At 36.6% G+C, this 15075-nt stretch overlaps 1 protein-coding gene across 2 annotated transcripts in view; it reads left to right on the forward strand.

The window, feature by feature from the left end:
* Positions 1 to 15075, forward strand: part of HS3ST5 (heparan sulfate-glucosamine 3-sulfotransferase 5) — a 150112-nt gene that overhangs the window by 47150 nt on the left and 87887 nt on the right. Inside the window, exon 2 of one of the 2 annotated variants that reach the window (XM_010992024.3) lies at positions 2264 to 2377. The gene's annotated coding sequence lies outside the window, so the exon portion shown is untranslated. The remainder of the gene's footprint in view (positions 1 to 2263; positions 2378 to 15075) is intronic. The other variant, XM_031456193.2, reaches the window with a different exon arrangement.

Genomic DNA, 15075 nt, shown 5'->3' on the forward strand with positions numbered 1-15075 from the left:
ATCATACAGTATTTGTCTTTCTCTGTCTGACTTTATTTCACTAAGCATAATGCCGCCCAGGTCCATCCATGTTGTTGTAAAAGGCGAAATTTCATTTTCTTTTTTATGGTTGAGCAATATTTATTTATATATGTACACATGTATGTATACATGTGTGTGTGTGTGTGTGTGTGTGTATGTGTGTGTGTATGTGTGTATATATACATATCCCGTTGTCTGCTGATAAACACTTAGGTTGCTTCCATACCTTGCTATTGTCAGTTAGTGCTGCTATAAACATTAGGGTGCAGATATCTCTTCGAACTAGCATTTCTATTTTCTTCAGATATATATCCAGGAGTGGAGTTGCTGGATCATATGGTACTTCTGTTTTTAGTTTTTTGAGGAACCTCCATACTATTTTCCATAATGGCTGCTTGGGTTTACATTCCCACCAACAGTTTACTCATGTTCCCTTTTCTCTGCATTGGCTAGTTCTTATTGTACAATGTAACTATCATTTAGCACATTTACACTGACACATGGTAAGTGCTTAATAAATGTTTGTAAATTGGGTGAATAAATATATTGACACATTTTATAAAATATCTTTTAAAAGATTCTCCTTTAAAACCATTTATTGCTATATATTACCTTCTACTTTAACCTCCTCAATTAGAATCACTGATAAAGCTGAAGTGCATCTATGTACATCTTTGAAGGCAGTGTATTTTCTGTTATCTATTGCTTTTCTGTGTCCTGGAATTAGTACAAATGTTAAGAATATAAAAGAGACCAGGGCCTCTGCTGGCCGAGAGGGTGATTTAAAGGCAAGTTAACTTGTTTTGTTTCTTGTACTAAAGACATGCAATTACTGCTTGTCACATTTTTCTTCTGTTGTAAAAACTGAACTAATTGAAGGTATTACCGTTTGGGGACAAGTTCTACAGTGTAATGAATGTTGAGTGCCCTCTTGAGTTTATCATTTTAATTATTCATAATTATAATGATTTATGTTTATTTGGGAACTTTAGAAATAATTCTAGTTTGTCAAACAAATTGAGAAGTAGAGTAGTTGCAACTTTGTTTTGTTTTATTTTATACTGAGGTCTTAGCATGCCTGTGAACAAGCCGAGAAGTTCTCACAATCAATGCAGCCAGTTTTCTGGCTAAAAGAGCACACTGTTGGCGTATGCCATGTCCTGCAATAACTGAATGAACTTTTTTCTACTCATTCTCTGGTTTCTCTAGAACTCTTTGGGCAATATCGGGATTGTGAGGGGAGCATTGAAAGGATTCAGTGAAAAACTAGAAATAACGTATGAAAGTGGGTTAATCAGAGAAGAAATACAATAGATTTGGTAGCTGGCTATTAGCCAGGTGTATACACTTTCAAGGTCTTTCCATTTCTTGAAAGAGATTGTGTGTGTGTGTGTGTCTTTACTTTGCACTCTAAATATATTTTCATCCAATGGATCCAAGTAAATGAAGAATATTCTGACTATTTTGGACTAGAATAATCTCTATGTCTACTATTATCAAATATATATTAGAGATAATGATGTATTAGGGCTGGGCTTCTACGGTCTATTTAGATTTCATATACATTCTTAATAATAGCCTGAAATCACAATGAAATATTACTTTTAAACAAAGAGATTGCCATTGCAAATCTGTTTCATTGCAATCTGTTTCATTTCCCTCATCACTTTCTCTGTTTCATCTCTTCCAATACAACACTTTCAGTTTTAGAGCCAGACGTGTATGCTGCAGCTAGAGAATTTCTCAGGTCTCCTGGTAATCTATACTCAATTTAGGAAGAAGCAGCAATTGCTTAATATATTCAAGTGATAGCAAAGGTAAGAATGATTGATGGATAATCATCAAATGGTTGTAAAAAGTCAGTTGAGATACACAATATATAGCGTTTTTAAGGAGAGTACTTTTAACCACACTCAACCTAAAAACCTCAGCAGCCAGATCAGGAACGAGAACGTTACCTGAAAGTACAGGTGGATAGCCCTCAATTTACAAACCCATCTCTGACCAAAGAAAATTAGCAATCACATATTCCAAGGTTAAGCTTAAATGTGAGCTCTGCTCTTCATCAGCAAATTGTTTAATAAAGGGACTGGAAGTACTAGTAAAAGAAAAGAAAGAAAGAAATGTTCTGATCATACATGCTTTTTTCCCCACAAATTTTTAAACACAGCTACTAAAGAGCAGAGAAAAAAAATTAAAAAGACTAATTGGAAAACCACTTTGCCTCTGTCTCTACCCCTAGGTGCTAACAGAGCAGGGAGCAAGCCAAAGGGACAGTGGTAGGTGTGGAAAGGCCATGGACTATCCACCAACCAGAAAATCACCGCTGGAGTAACTGGGAAGTGTCTGAATGTAGGTATGTGTCCCGAAGACTTCCGTGTGCTCTTGCAATCCCTTATCTAACTCCCCACCCCTGTGACACACCTGCCGTCTCATCAGCCTTTTGAAAGCACTCCTTGGCAGGACCTGGATGTGTGCACATAAGCGCAGAGCCACTCCAAGATGCAGGGTGGCTCTCCAGCAGGAGGTCCTCCCCCGTCTCTGGGCTTTTAGAACATTCTGCAGAGGGCGGGGAGGGTATACCTCAGTGGTGGAGCACATTCTTAGTATGACCCAGGTCCAGGGTTCAACCCCCAGAACCTCCATTGAAATAAATGAAGCTAATTACCTATCCCCTAAAAACAAAAAATCAAAAGAACATCCTACAAAATGACTTTAAACTTCCTCCTGACTCTAGTCTCAGTGTTTACATATAGAACCCTTCTTCCTCACTGACACTGAGCCTTGTTTCCTGAACACTGAAAGCCTTTGTCCTTGCTGTCCCATTATCTGAAATAACGTCCCCCAATTCTCTTTGCTGCTTTTAGTTCTGTTTTCCCTCCGAGTCCTGAGTCCAGTTGCACCAACATTACATCTTGCTGATTCCCCATCCCAGGTATTTCCTCCCTTCCGAATGTCTGTAGAACTTTGCATCCTACTTCTCCTCTGGCATTTGACAACTTGTATCGTGTATTGCTGTGTCTTTCTTCATGTATCCGTCCTGTTTCCCCAGTGTAGCTGGTTATTTCTGGAGAGGCAGGATCTGCTGCATGTTTGTATACGGAAGTCCAGGACAGGGGAAATGGGCATGTAAAGAGCTACTATGAGGGAGCGAGGCAACGAAGGGAAGTGGTTGAGAACACGGACTCTGGAGCTAGACTGCCTGAATTTCAGTTCCTGCTCAACCGATTACTAGCTGCTTGACCTTGGCAAGATTTAAAAAAAGAAAAAAAAAACTTTCTATGTCTTAATTTTCTCATCTCCAATAATAATAATACAACCATCTCCTTAAGTTGTAAAGTTTCAATGAGCTAATAAATAAAAAGAGCTTAGAATAGTGCCCAATACATATCAAACATTCAGAAATCATTATTTATTACTGTATGTCCAATAATTGTTCATCTCATTTGATTTTCTCAATAATACTAGAAGATCGATGGCATCATTCCCATTCTAAACAATGCAACCTTGTGGCCCTGAGAGGTCAGGTTACTGCCCAAAATCCTAAGAGGCAGAATGAGCAACAAAGTGTCTGACCTAAACCCTGAGCTGTTCCACTTCCCACACTGCCTCACACGGTTCCCTGGTGACTAGTTCATATTGATAATAATGGAATTTGTTCTCCTCTATTCTTAACAATTTAAACCAAATACATCGCAACAAGTATTTGTGTTTCCAGGCACTGAAGGAGAAAGATGGAGAAAATGACAATTGGCTATTCCTACCCTAGGATATTTTACAATCTAGGTGATTCAAGTAATGGAAACAAAGCAGAAACATCTAATAGGATTCTAACCTCTCATTTCTAAGTTGCTTTAGAGACTGGCTCTTCCATGGTCCCTCCCTCACCCTGTGTAATAGTGTCGGTTGAATACAGTATCACTGTTGATAAAAATAACACTTTGGGGGTTGGTGGGATGTGCTATTTAAGAGTAAACTGTAAGATTTATCAGTTTCAAAATTGTGTTATTCTATTTGAAATTATTTTTGAAGAATTTACAAAGAGCTCTGTTAAACTTGGCAGAGCTAGCCCCTCCTGGAATCTCTTTATTTTCCAGGAAATCATTGACAAGTCTTGTTCCCGCTGCCAAAATACCTTGGCTGCTGCTATTCCACTTGTGCTGTCGCACTTCCCACTGTGCTGGGATGTAGTAGATGACTGATAAATCTTTGGGTAAATTAAATTTTGTCACTCTACTGATTCTTAAATATTTTCTGCTCTTCTGGCCCACCTCTGAATTACAGAGTAACTTCAGAGATCCTCTGTAGACCTAGAGAGGGGACTGGGAGGGGTAACGTTTTTGACTGCTTACCTTATTCTAGGTTTTTTAATTTACATACATCATTTCATTGAATTCTCAAATTAACCCCAGGAAATAGGTATTGTTATTCCCCTTCTACCAACAAGGAAGCTAAAATTCAGAGGGTTTAACTAACATATTTTAAAAACCACACAGCTGGTGAGAATTTCCAACACAAGTCTAATCAACCAAGCAAATGATGAGGCAGTAATGGGGGTGACATGAGGGCTCGATTCAGAGTTAGGAGATGGTTACTATGTTTTGACACTAACTTCAAGTGACTCAGGTGTATCATAGAACCTCCTCCTGTCTCTGTATCCTCATTGCCCATGACATTGTTGTGAGGATCAAAATATTTTATTTGTAAGATGGCTTTGAGATTATGATTGACTTTATAAATGTACTATTATAGGTGTATGTCTGGTAAATAGAAACGTTGACACAGTTAAGAAATCCTCAAACAGTTTGAAATTCTTAGCAGGCAATGGGAAGGAAGGTGGAAGCATTGAGAGGAAGCCAAGACCAAACACAAAGAACCACCATGCCTGCACAGGGACTCTGGGAGCAGATCTAGAAAAGATGGCTCTAGTTCCAATGCTGACCGAATGCTGTTCAGTTATCAGTCACTAGGTGGCTCTTACCCTTATAATATGTTATAATATGTTCTTGAATGTAGGTATAATGGCCGTAATCACTAAACCAAAGACTAGACATAGAACAAGACACTGGAAATCAGGACTGCTGTATATGGAACCATGTACCTTGTAAAAGGAACAGCTGTATGGCCAGCTACTCATTCAGAGGAGTAAGAGTAATTGTCCTTCAATACATTGTTCAAAAAGTACATGTCCAGCTCCCAAAGTACCTGAAACACCCTACAGGCCTCAGTGGGTTTCAGCCTGCTGCTTCTTTATAAAAATTTATTTATTTATTTATTTTACTGATGTATAGTTAGTTTACAGTGTTGTGTTAATTTCTGGTATACAGCATAGTGATTCAGTCATACATGTATAGATTCCTTTTCATATTCTTTTTTATTATAGACTATTACAGGGAATTCAGGGTTTGCAGATACTACTATACATAATGCAGATAAACAACAAGGCCCTACTGTATAGCACGGGGAACTGTATTCAATACTGTGTAAGAGCCTGCTGCTTCTTGAAACAATCTCTTGGGAAGTTTTTCAGAGGAATTAATGGCACTTCAAGTTGTGCCTGATGTCTGGTTTTGACCTTGTAGATGTTGAATGGATGTAATTGTATTTGATGAGTTATTAAGCATGTGCTTTAGTTATTATGATAGTAAAAACAGCTGTTTCTTAAAACTGTAAGGTGCTTTCCATTTCTGAGCATTTAATTGCATTCTTACTGAATTCAGATAAGTCTTTAATCTCAGCATATGATCTAATGCATGTATTTAGATTTAAGAAAGTTACCCACTTTTTTCCCATTCTTTTGTTTACATGATAAGTTACAGAAACCACTTACCAGGTTTTTTAAAATTGTATTTTAACCTGAATGAGTATTGGTAACCTAGCTTGATACTTTGAACAGTATTCAAGGCATCAAAGAGAAATTAGCAAACCACGTTCATGTCTTTTGGGAAAGCCTGCCTAGAAGAGGCCTCTAGTTCCACGATTACTGCTGACATGGAAGATCTATCATCAGTTACTCAGATTCATCTGGCCAATTTCAATGGTCAAGTATTTCTAAAAATATAGGCCTATGACAACAGCACGTTTAACTTTTTTGAAATAGCCTCCATAACATTTGCAGTTAGGCATCATTGTTAGGTATTAAGTATCTGGATGGTAGAATGGGTTGCAAAAATAATGATTGCACTAATACAGCAAAAAATGGCTAATTTGCGGAATACTTTTAGGGTCTTGTCCTAAATTATAGAACTATTTTGTAAACTCTGTCACTATATGAATATTATTTCTGAGAATAATTTTTATAATACCAAATTATATTTTTCTGAAAAGTGCTGGAATATAATAGAGAAAAATGTTCCTACCTCTATCACATAAAAAATATTCATGAACATGGGTTCCTGACATATAGTAGGATGGTACCCATCTCAGAGGAATTATATTATCTGCCATTCATAGGTGGTCTGCTTTATGCTAGACACTTGAAAATAGATCGTTCTCAGTCTTCAGGATGTCCCTGCAAGGAGATTTTGTTTTCCCCACATATCTTCATAAAATTAAGGTTCAGAAAGTTTAATAACTAGTAAATGGTAGTGCCACAATTCACGCCCAAATCTTTTAGACTCCTGTACTCATGCTCTTTCACTATTAGGGAAGCCAATCACCTCCATAACAGATAGGATGTGATGAGTGAAAAAGAAAAATTCTGAAAATAAACCAACAATAGTAGCTGCCATTTATTAATGTGCCAGGTACTGGGCTAGATGCCCGAGGATCTTTAAATTCATTATTCTAATAAGGATTCAATCATCTCAGGTTTTTCAAATTAAGTGGATATTATATCCCCATAGTTTATTTTATCTGTCTGATTTACTTCACTTAGCGTAATACCCTCTAGGTCCATCCCTGTTGTTGCATGTATACACACCACATTTTCTTTGTCTATTTATCTATCAAAGGACACTTAAGTTGCTCCCATATTTGGCCACTGTAAATAATGCTGCCATGAATATTGGTGTGCATATATTCTTTTGAGTTCATATTTTTGTCTTCTTTGGGTAAATACCCAGAAGTGAAATTGCTGGATCATATGGCAGTTCTGTTTTTAATTTTTTGAGAAGCCTCCATGCTGTTTTCCATAGTGGCTGCACTGATTTACATTCCCACCAACAGTGTATGACAGTTTCTTTTTCTTCACATCCTCACCAACACATTATTTGTTGCCTTTTTGGTAATAGCCATTCTGAAAGGTGTGAGGTGGCATTTCAGTGGTTTTAATTTGCATTTCTGATGATTAGTGATTTTGATCATCTTTTAATATGTTTGTTGGCCATCTGTATGTCTTCTTTGGAAAAACGTCTATTCAGTTCTTCTGCACATTTCTAAATCAGGTTCTTGTTTGTTTGATATTGAATTTATGAGTTCTTTATATATTTTGAATATTAACCTCTTATCAGATATATCATTTAAAAATATCTTCTGTCATTCAACAGGCTTCCTCTTCATTTTGTTGATAGTTTCCTTTTTTATGCAAAAGGTTTTTAGTTTGATGTAGTCCATTTGTTTATTTTTGCTTTTGTTGACCTTGCCTGAGGAGAAAGATTAACAAAAAAAAAACTTTCTAAGACTGATGTCAAAGAGTGTATTGCCTATGTTTTTTTCATGGAGTATTATGGTTTGGGGTCTTACATTTAAGCGTTTCATCTATTTTGACTTTATTTTTTTATATGATGTGAGAAAGTAATCCAATTTGATTTGTTTGCATGCAGCTGTTTAGTTTTCCCAATGCATTTATTGAAGAGGCTGTCTTTTCCCCATTGCATATTCTTGCCTCTTTGTCACAGATTAACTGACCATATAAGTGAGAATTTATTTACGGGTTCTCTATTCTGTTCCATTGATGTATGCATCTGTTTTTGTGCCGGTACCACACTGTTTTGATTGCTATAGCTTTGTAGCATAGTTTGAGGTTAGGGAGCACAGTACTTCCAGCTTTGTTCTTCTTTCTCAAGATTGCGTTGACTATTTGGAGTCTGTTGTGTTTCCATACAAATTTGGGGATTACTTGTTCTAGTTCTGTGAAAAATGCCTTTAGTACCTTGATAAGGATTGCACTGAATCTGTAGATTGCCTTGCGGTATGGTCATTTTAGCAATATTAATTCTTCCAAATCATGAGTATGGTATATCTATTTGTGTCATCTTCAACTTCTACCACCATTTTTTTTTATAGTTTTCAGAGTACAAGTCTTTACATCTTTGGTTAGATTTATTCTTAGGATTTTATGCTTTTTGATGTAATAGTAAATGGGATTATTTTCTTTATTTCTCTTTCTGATAGTTTATTGATAGTGTATATAAATGGAACAGACTTCTGTATATTAATTTTGTATCCTGTCACTTTACTGAATTCATTTATTAGTCCTAATAGTTTTTTGGTAGCATCTTTAGGATTTTCTATATCTACTACCATGTCATCTGTAAACAGTGACACTTTTACTTCTTCCTTTCTAATTTGGATGCCTTTTATTTCAAATGAATTGGGTATTAATATTCCCATTTTCCCTGTGAGAAATTTAAGATTCAAGATATTAAGTTACTGACTCAAGATGGCACACCTGGTAAGTAGCAGAACTGAGTTGCCAACTTAGGTCTTGCCAAGTTCCAAAATTCATGTTCTCTCTATAGAGTAGTATAAGCTAAAATATACATCTGATTAATGTTTTAGATTTTGGACTGCTGCATACTTATCCTTTTTTCTCTAAATTTATTCTTAGAATGATTTTAGTTTTGTTTAGAAGTTATTGAGCTTTCTGTTAGCAAGGAAATTCCAGAAAATTAGTACTAATTCAATGAATACGCACTAGTTTGTGTTTATTCTAATGGTGCTCATGTTTGCATTAAAGTCAAATTTAACATTAAATATCTCATGTGCTCAGCTTGTATTTTATAATCTAGAATTTCACTAAGAATTTAAGATGTAAAACATGTATTAAACTCGGGAAAACTGCCTCATTTGCATAAGTTGCTGTTCTGGAATACTACAAGTTACAAACATGACTGAATGGCTTTCATCCTAATCTTACAAGAAGCCTAGAGCAGCACTGTGCATTCATCCACTAAACAAGTGTCTATTGATTGTCAACTATTTTCATAACTTTGTGCTAGGGAGATTGGCAAATAATAATAACTTAAACACCCCTGCCCTTGAAGAGCTTTACAAATTAATTAGGGAGAAAAGGCAACGAAGACTGAAGTTAAGTAATACTGCAATAGTGAAATAAGTCATGTTAAACACCAAAAATGAATGTTCCAATTTCACAGCTGGAGATGCTGACTGTGGGGTGAAGTGGTGAAAAAAGCCTCTCAGAAGGAAGGTAACTGGCTAGGCGGAGAGGATAGATGGCACTGGCCAGGCAGGTGCTTGCAGTGGAAGTGGCCGAGTGCAAATATATCTGTTATTCTGAAGGTTTGTGTAGGGGAACTGAAAAGGATGAGATTGGAAAAGGAAGTGAGGCCACATACCCAAAGGCTTCGATTCTATCTAAAGACTCTGGCCTTTGGCCTCCTGGTGATAGGGAGTCACTGAAAAATTTTGAGCAGGGGAATGACATAATTAAAATAGTGCTTTAAAAGAGATGAATTTGGCAGGACTAGAGAGGATGGATTGGTAGAAAAAGAACAGGAGCAAAGAAACTGCTGCAATAATTCAGGTCTAAGGTGATGAGTTCTGGACAGAAGTGACAATGGGACTAGAAGGAAAGAAATAAATGCAAGAGACAGTAAAAAGAGAGACAGGAGAGGCGGTGATGCCTAGATGCGGGAAAGAAAGACACAAAATAGATTAACTTTAAATTCTCTTTGGGAACTTTAATAAAGTATGTAGAGTTCACTGGATGTTACATACAGTATTCATGGTCTGAGATGTCACCGGATTCAAGAAAGATCTTGCTTTTACTCAATATAGCATTTCTCTTAGCAAAATCTACAGTGAAGTCCTGCTTCCCAAGAGCTAATAAATACTATTGTAAAAATGCCCGAGAGAATAATTCTGTGCATTGTAGTAATGGTAGCAGCAGCAGCAGCAGCAGTAGTAGCAGCACTAGCCATAGTTACAGAATGACCCCGAAATTAGATGAGTAAAGGAAATCCAGCCAATGATGCTTAATTCACCTCTGAAATTCCAATTTATTTGTTTAACTGTTATATTTTCTACCAAATTGACTTCTAAAACAGTGAATTGATTGTCTAGAGAACAATATTTTCACAAATTATTGATGATTCTCTAGTAATTTGGGAACTTGCCAAATTTATTTATTTGTTTGGTGCCTTCCCCCAAGGCTTAATGCCATTGTCTTCAAATGTCTTTGTATAATAATGATTTTACTTCATAGATGGAAAAACTACACCATAGAGGAAGTGAATCCAAATGATTTATCCAAGGTAGTGTGAGAGCAGAAGAATCTATCTTTCCTATGGGTCCAGTGGACTACATAGATAAAATAAGACTAGAAAGAAATCAATATTCTTTTTAGTTGTTTAGGTTTAGTAAAAATATCTAGTGCCAAATGCAACCTTCTTCCCTAGAACGAACACACACACCCACACTCCATTGCATTGCCATGATGTGTGTGTGTGTGTGTGTGTGTGTGTGTATCAGTTAATTCAAAAAGCAAGTGTCATTTTATTATTACTTAGATGCTGTTTTTAGTGCATCAAGTAAAACATATTGTGGCTTTAATATTAATTCATTCTCCACTTAACATTGTTAAGAATATTTATGATCCAGTATAGAGCAAAACATATTGTTATCCATTTTCCCCAGCTTTGCTATAAAAGCATTCTTCAGCTGTTTTCTAGGGACGAATGTTGTCAAAGTTTGACGGTAATTTATGTTGTCAGTCCATTAAGTTGATTTTATGGCAGCCAACACAACTATTGTCCATTTATGAGAAACCCGAGGACCACTCTAGGTCTCGGCGAAGGCCGTTTGATACCTGCCCTCTCGTGTGGCTGACCTTGAGGGGAGCTGAGTTTGGTAATTTATGGCAAACACCATCTAGGAAGACCTATTTGCGAGATTCACTGTCATTTAGTGCTAAATGATCATTGCTGAGTCCAGAGACAATCTGAGCTCCTGACAGAGCAATCCCATAAAAAATATTGCCTACCCACCCAGGTGTCCTTTCCAATTATCTGGAGTAGAAATTAATACTTTTAAAAGCTGCTAGTTTTTGAAAGGTTATTACAATTTATTCCAGCGGTTTCTTTTGCACATTATGATGAATTAGTTTATTATGCCATTATTTTCCATGTCAGCTTTTTAGAAGATTGAACCGTAATGTTGAAACAGTGTGAATGGCAAACATACTGTTTTACAGCTGAGTAATATATTTCTTTGAGAAAAATGTGCTCAGTTTTTAATAACAGGTAATTTTATGTTTATGTTCCCTAATGCTGTTGTCAGGTATTATTTATTTCTGTTTGGTAAGATGTAGAGAACTTTCTCTTAAAATATTAATGGTAGTTTAGACAGATTTGAGAGTCATAGTAAGAATATATTACTTAAAAGTAGAAAATATAAATTGTAAGTGTTTTTCCCTGAAAGCTAATATTTTCCAAGGTTTTCCTGACACCAATTTAATATAAAATAACTTTCAGGGAGGGTAATACTTCTGTCTCAATTTTTTCTCTAAATATAGTGGAGGGGGAGCTGGGAGGGTGTTACTCATTTTCCTAAGGTCCTAACAACTCTCAAGTTTTTCTTTAATAAAAAACTTATTTACCATAAATGATTTGTTGCTTCATGAATCATTTAGTGATGTTCTATCACTTACAGGTATATTGTAAATAATATTAATTAGCACGTTGATAGAGATTTATTTTTTCAGTCATTGTTCTCTATTATTGTCTACTAAATTAGTGAAGAAATATAAATGATTTTCTATTTACCAAGTATTAAAAAAAATACTCATTCTACCTCTATGTGACAAAAATTGATTAGATGTATTCTGAAGAGTGCTTAGTGTACTATATTTTTATTCCTATAGCAAATATTTTTTCAGTGCCAGCTACATGTGTCAAGTTGGGACATAGTGCAACATTTTAAAAATTCAGTCTTTTTATTTCTGTTACAAATTTTTATCCCTACAGTTTAAAAAAAAATACAACTCCACAAAACTCTGAATCTTGCATAAACTGAGCATGTAAACAAATTCAGTAACACTTCGGAAGCTTTGCATTTGCTACCTCCAATGCCACAAATGCTGGCCAAAGGAAATAGTTGGGGGGGGGGGGTTGTATTCTCATCAAACGCATTTGTTTCTTTAGCAAACATTTTCAATACTGAAGTATTTATTTTTGTTGATATGACTGAAGCAAATGTTAGTTTTAGCAGAATTAAGATTTACAACTTTCCGTAAGTTTCTTTTGATTGTGCCAGAGAATTTCTTGATAATGCACAGTCTGATAATGGGAGGGCCAAAGTTTCTTTTTTTGTCGGGTGGGGGGTGGATTTTTATTGAATTATAGCATACGTACAGGAAAATGAATGCATAAATATACGGTTCAGTGCGTGGTCACCAAGTGGGCAAAACTGTGTAACCAACACTCAAATCATAAGACAAAAATCATCAACATTCCAACAAACACCCGCGTCCCCTTCTAGCTATCACCAGCCCCCTCCCCTAACGGTAACCATTCTTCTGACTTATGATATCTTAGATTACATTAGGCTGTTTTTTGAACTTTATATAAATAAAATCATGATAAAATTATGACATCTTTTCTCAGTGTAATGTCTTTGACATTCATCCATGTGGTGCACTTTGTTTATTATCATCGCCACGTGGTATTTTCCTTTGTTCAAATATTCTATATTTTAGTTACTCATCTACTATTGATGATCACTGGATTGATTACAGTTTGGGGTTATCGCAAAAAAAAAAAAGGCTTGTATGAATATTAGCATATATATCACTTGGTGAAAAAGGAAAGCATTTCTGTTGGATATATTCCTAGGAGCAGAATAGCTCGGTCTCGGGACAGGTATAGGTCCAGCTTTCCCAGAGACTGCCAGCCAGGTTTCCAGAGTCCTGGTGATCTCTTACACTTACTAGTTATTTTCCTTTGGACCTCAAGCTTCAAAATACTTGGGGAGAATTGGAGTGAATAATTTCCAGGGGTTTTTTTCAGGCCAAGAATTCTGTAATTCAGTACTTGTTTACAGTGGAGAGCACTGGCATAGCTTTCAACAAAAGGCAGATAATGAGAGTCTGCTATTTGGTTTTCCATTATATTTCTCTATTTGCATTTGCATCTGGATTTGACTGTTAATGAACCTGAGCATTCACATTTTATGCTAAATAATGAAATTACAGTAACTGATGCGGAGAGCTGGAAGGTTTTCTGGCTTGCCCAATCATATTCTTGCATGTAACACAGAACGTTTTTTGCCAAGCTGATGGTAATAACCAGTGAAATGCAAAACAGTCCCTCCCTTCAGTGTTCCTGGTTATTTTCACTGGAGTAAATCAGGGATTGCGTGTGTAGATCTCTTGTGGTATTTTACACAAAACAAGTATTCAGTACATTTTTGTTGAATGTATTTATTCATTTTGTTGGATAGGTTGGGGGGGGGCTTTGAGGGTTGCATAGAATCCTGATTTGGCGAACTAACTTTGGCCAGATTATTAATTTCTCTTAGCCTTCTTTTCTTCATCTGTAATGTGGAGAAATAACAGTCCCTACCTTATGGATCACTGTGAGAAGAAATGACAGAGAACATGTGAAGCACTTCACACAGTGCCTGCACATGATACCCAATAAACATGGGGTGGCCATATTGTCTTTTTAATATTAAAATGGTTATTTTTCCAACCTCTGTCCAAAAATAGTGAAGATTCCACTGCTCATACTTTGTAGAGACAGATATGCTATAAAGTCAATCAGAACCCAACAGCCAGATTTTCTTCTTTTTATTAATTCTTCCACAAATATGTATTGAGTACTTACTATGCAGTACATAAGACATGACTATTCCACCAAAAACAGTCCAGACGCTGCTCCCAGACACAAAAAGCTGACATGGCTTGCAAGTCCTCATGCAGTTAATGTGCAATGGAAATAGGTGTGAAGGGGAAGTCCAGACACTATGGATTGCACAGAAGCGGTCCTTCACTCCAGGAAGACTTCCTGGAGGAAGTGGCAGCTCAACTAACAACTGATGGATGCATAAAGTTAACGAGCTGAAGGAGAGGTACAGGATGTACAAGAAATCAAGAGCATACCAGGCAGAGGAAACAGCATGAGTGAACTGGAAGAGTTTCAGAAAGACTGATGCTTAGCAGGTTAGTTTTGGGGAAAAGAAAAGGAAATGTGTCAAGAAGAAGGAGATAAGGCTAAATAGGCTAAAAAGGAGGGCCAATAAGGTAAGGCCTTATTGACTAGACTTGGGACTTTATCCTGAGAGTAATGAGAAACAATTGAATGGTTTTAAATGTGAGAATATTGATCACAAAGACCATGTTGGAGCAGAGTGAGGAATGGGTTAGGTGGGAACAAGACAGGACACAGGAAGACCAATTAGGAGGTTTGAACAGTTAAAAGAGTAGAGGGTAACAGTGGTCTGGATTCAGGTCTCAGTAGTGACAACAGGGAGAAGAGGGATCAAAACTATCTCACTTAGAAATCTAGGCTGGCCCCCATAGACCTAGCATGGACAATGATGGACAGTTGTAGTACTCACTGAAGGAAAGAAAACAGAAGGAAGAGAAGGTGGAGAGGGAAGATGGATACATTCCACTGGGGCATGTTAAGTCTGAAGTTCCTGTGTTATCTAAGTGCAGAAGACTAGTAAGTGTTAAATAAATAGCTTTGAGTTCAGGATAGAAATCTTAGATGAAGATGTAAATAACATGATAATTGCAGCAGCTGTGGACATGCAACAGGTTACTTAAGCAGAGTTTAGATTAAAAAGACAGAGGTTAGAACAGAGTCCTGAGAAAAAGCTATAGTTAAGATGTAGGCAGAAGAGGAACCTCAAAGGACCCTAAAAAGGAAC

Source organism: Camelus dromedarius, chromosome 6 (assembly GCF_036321535.1).
Source record: "Camelus dromedarius isolate mCamDro1 chromosome 6, mCamDro1.pat, whole genome shotgun sequence".
NCBI classification, from domain to species: Eukaryota; Metazoa; Chordata; class Mammalia; order Artiodactyla; family Camelidae; genus Camelus; species Camelus dromedarius.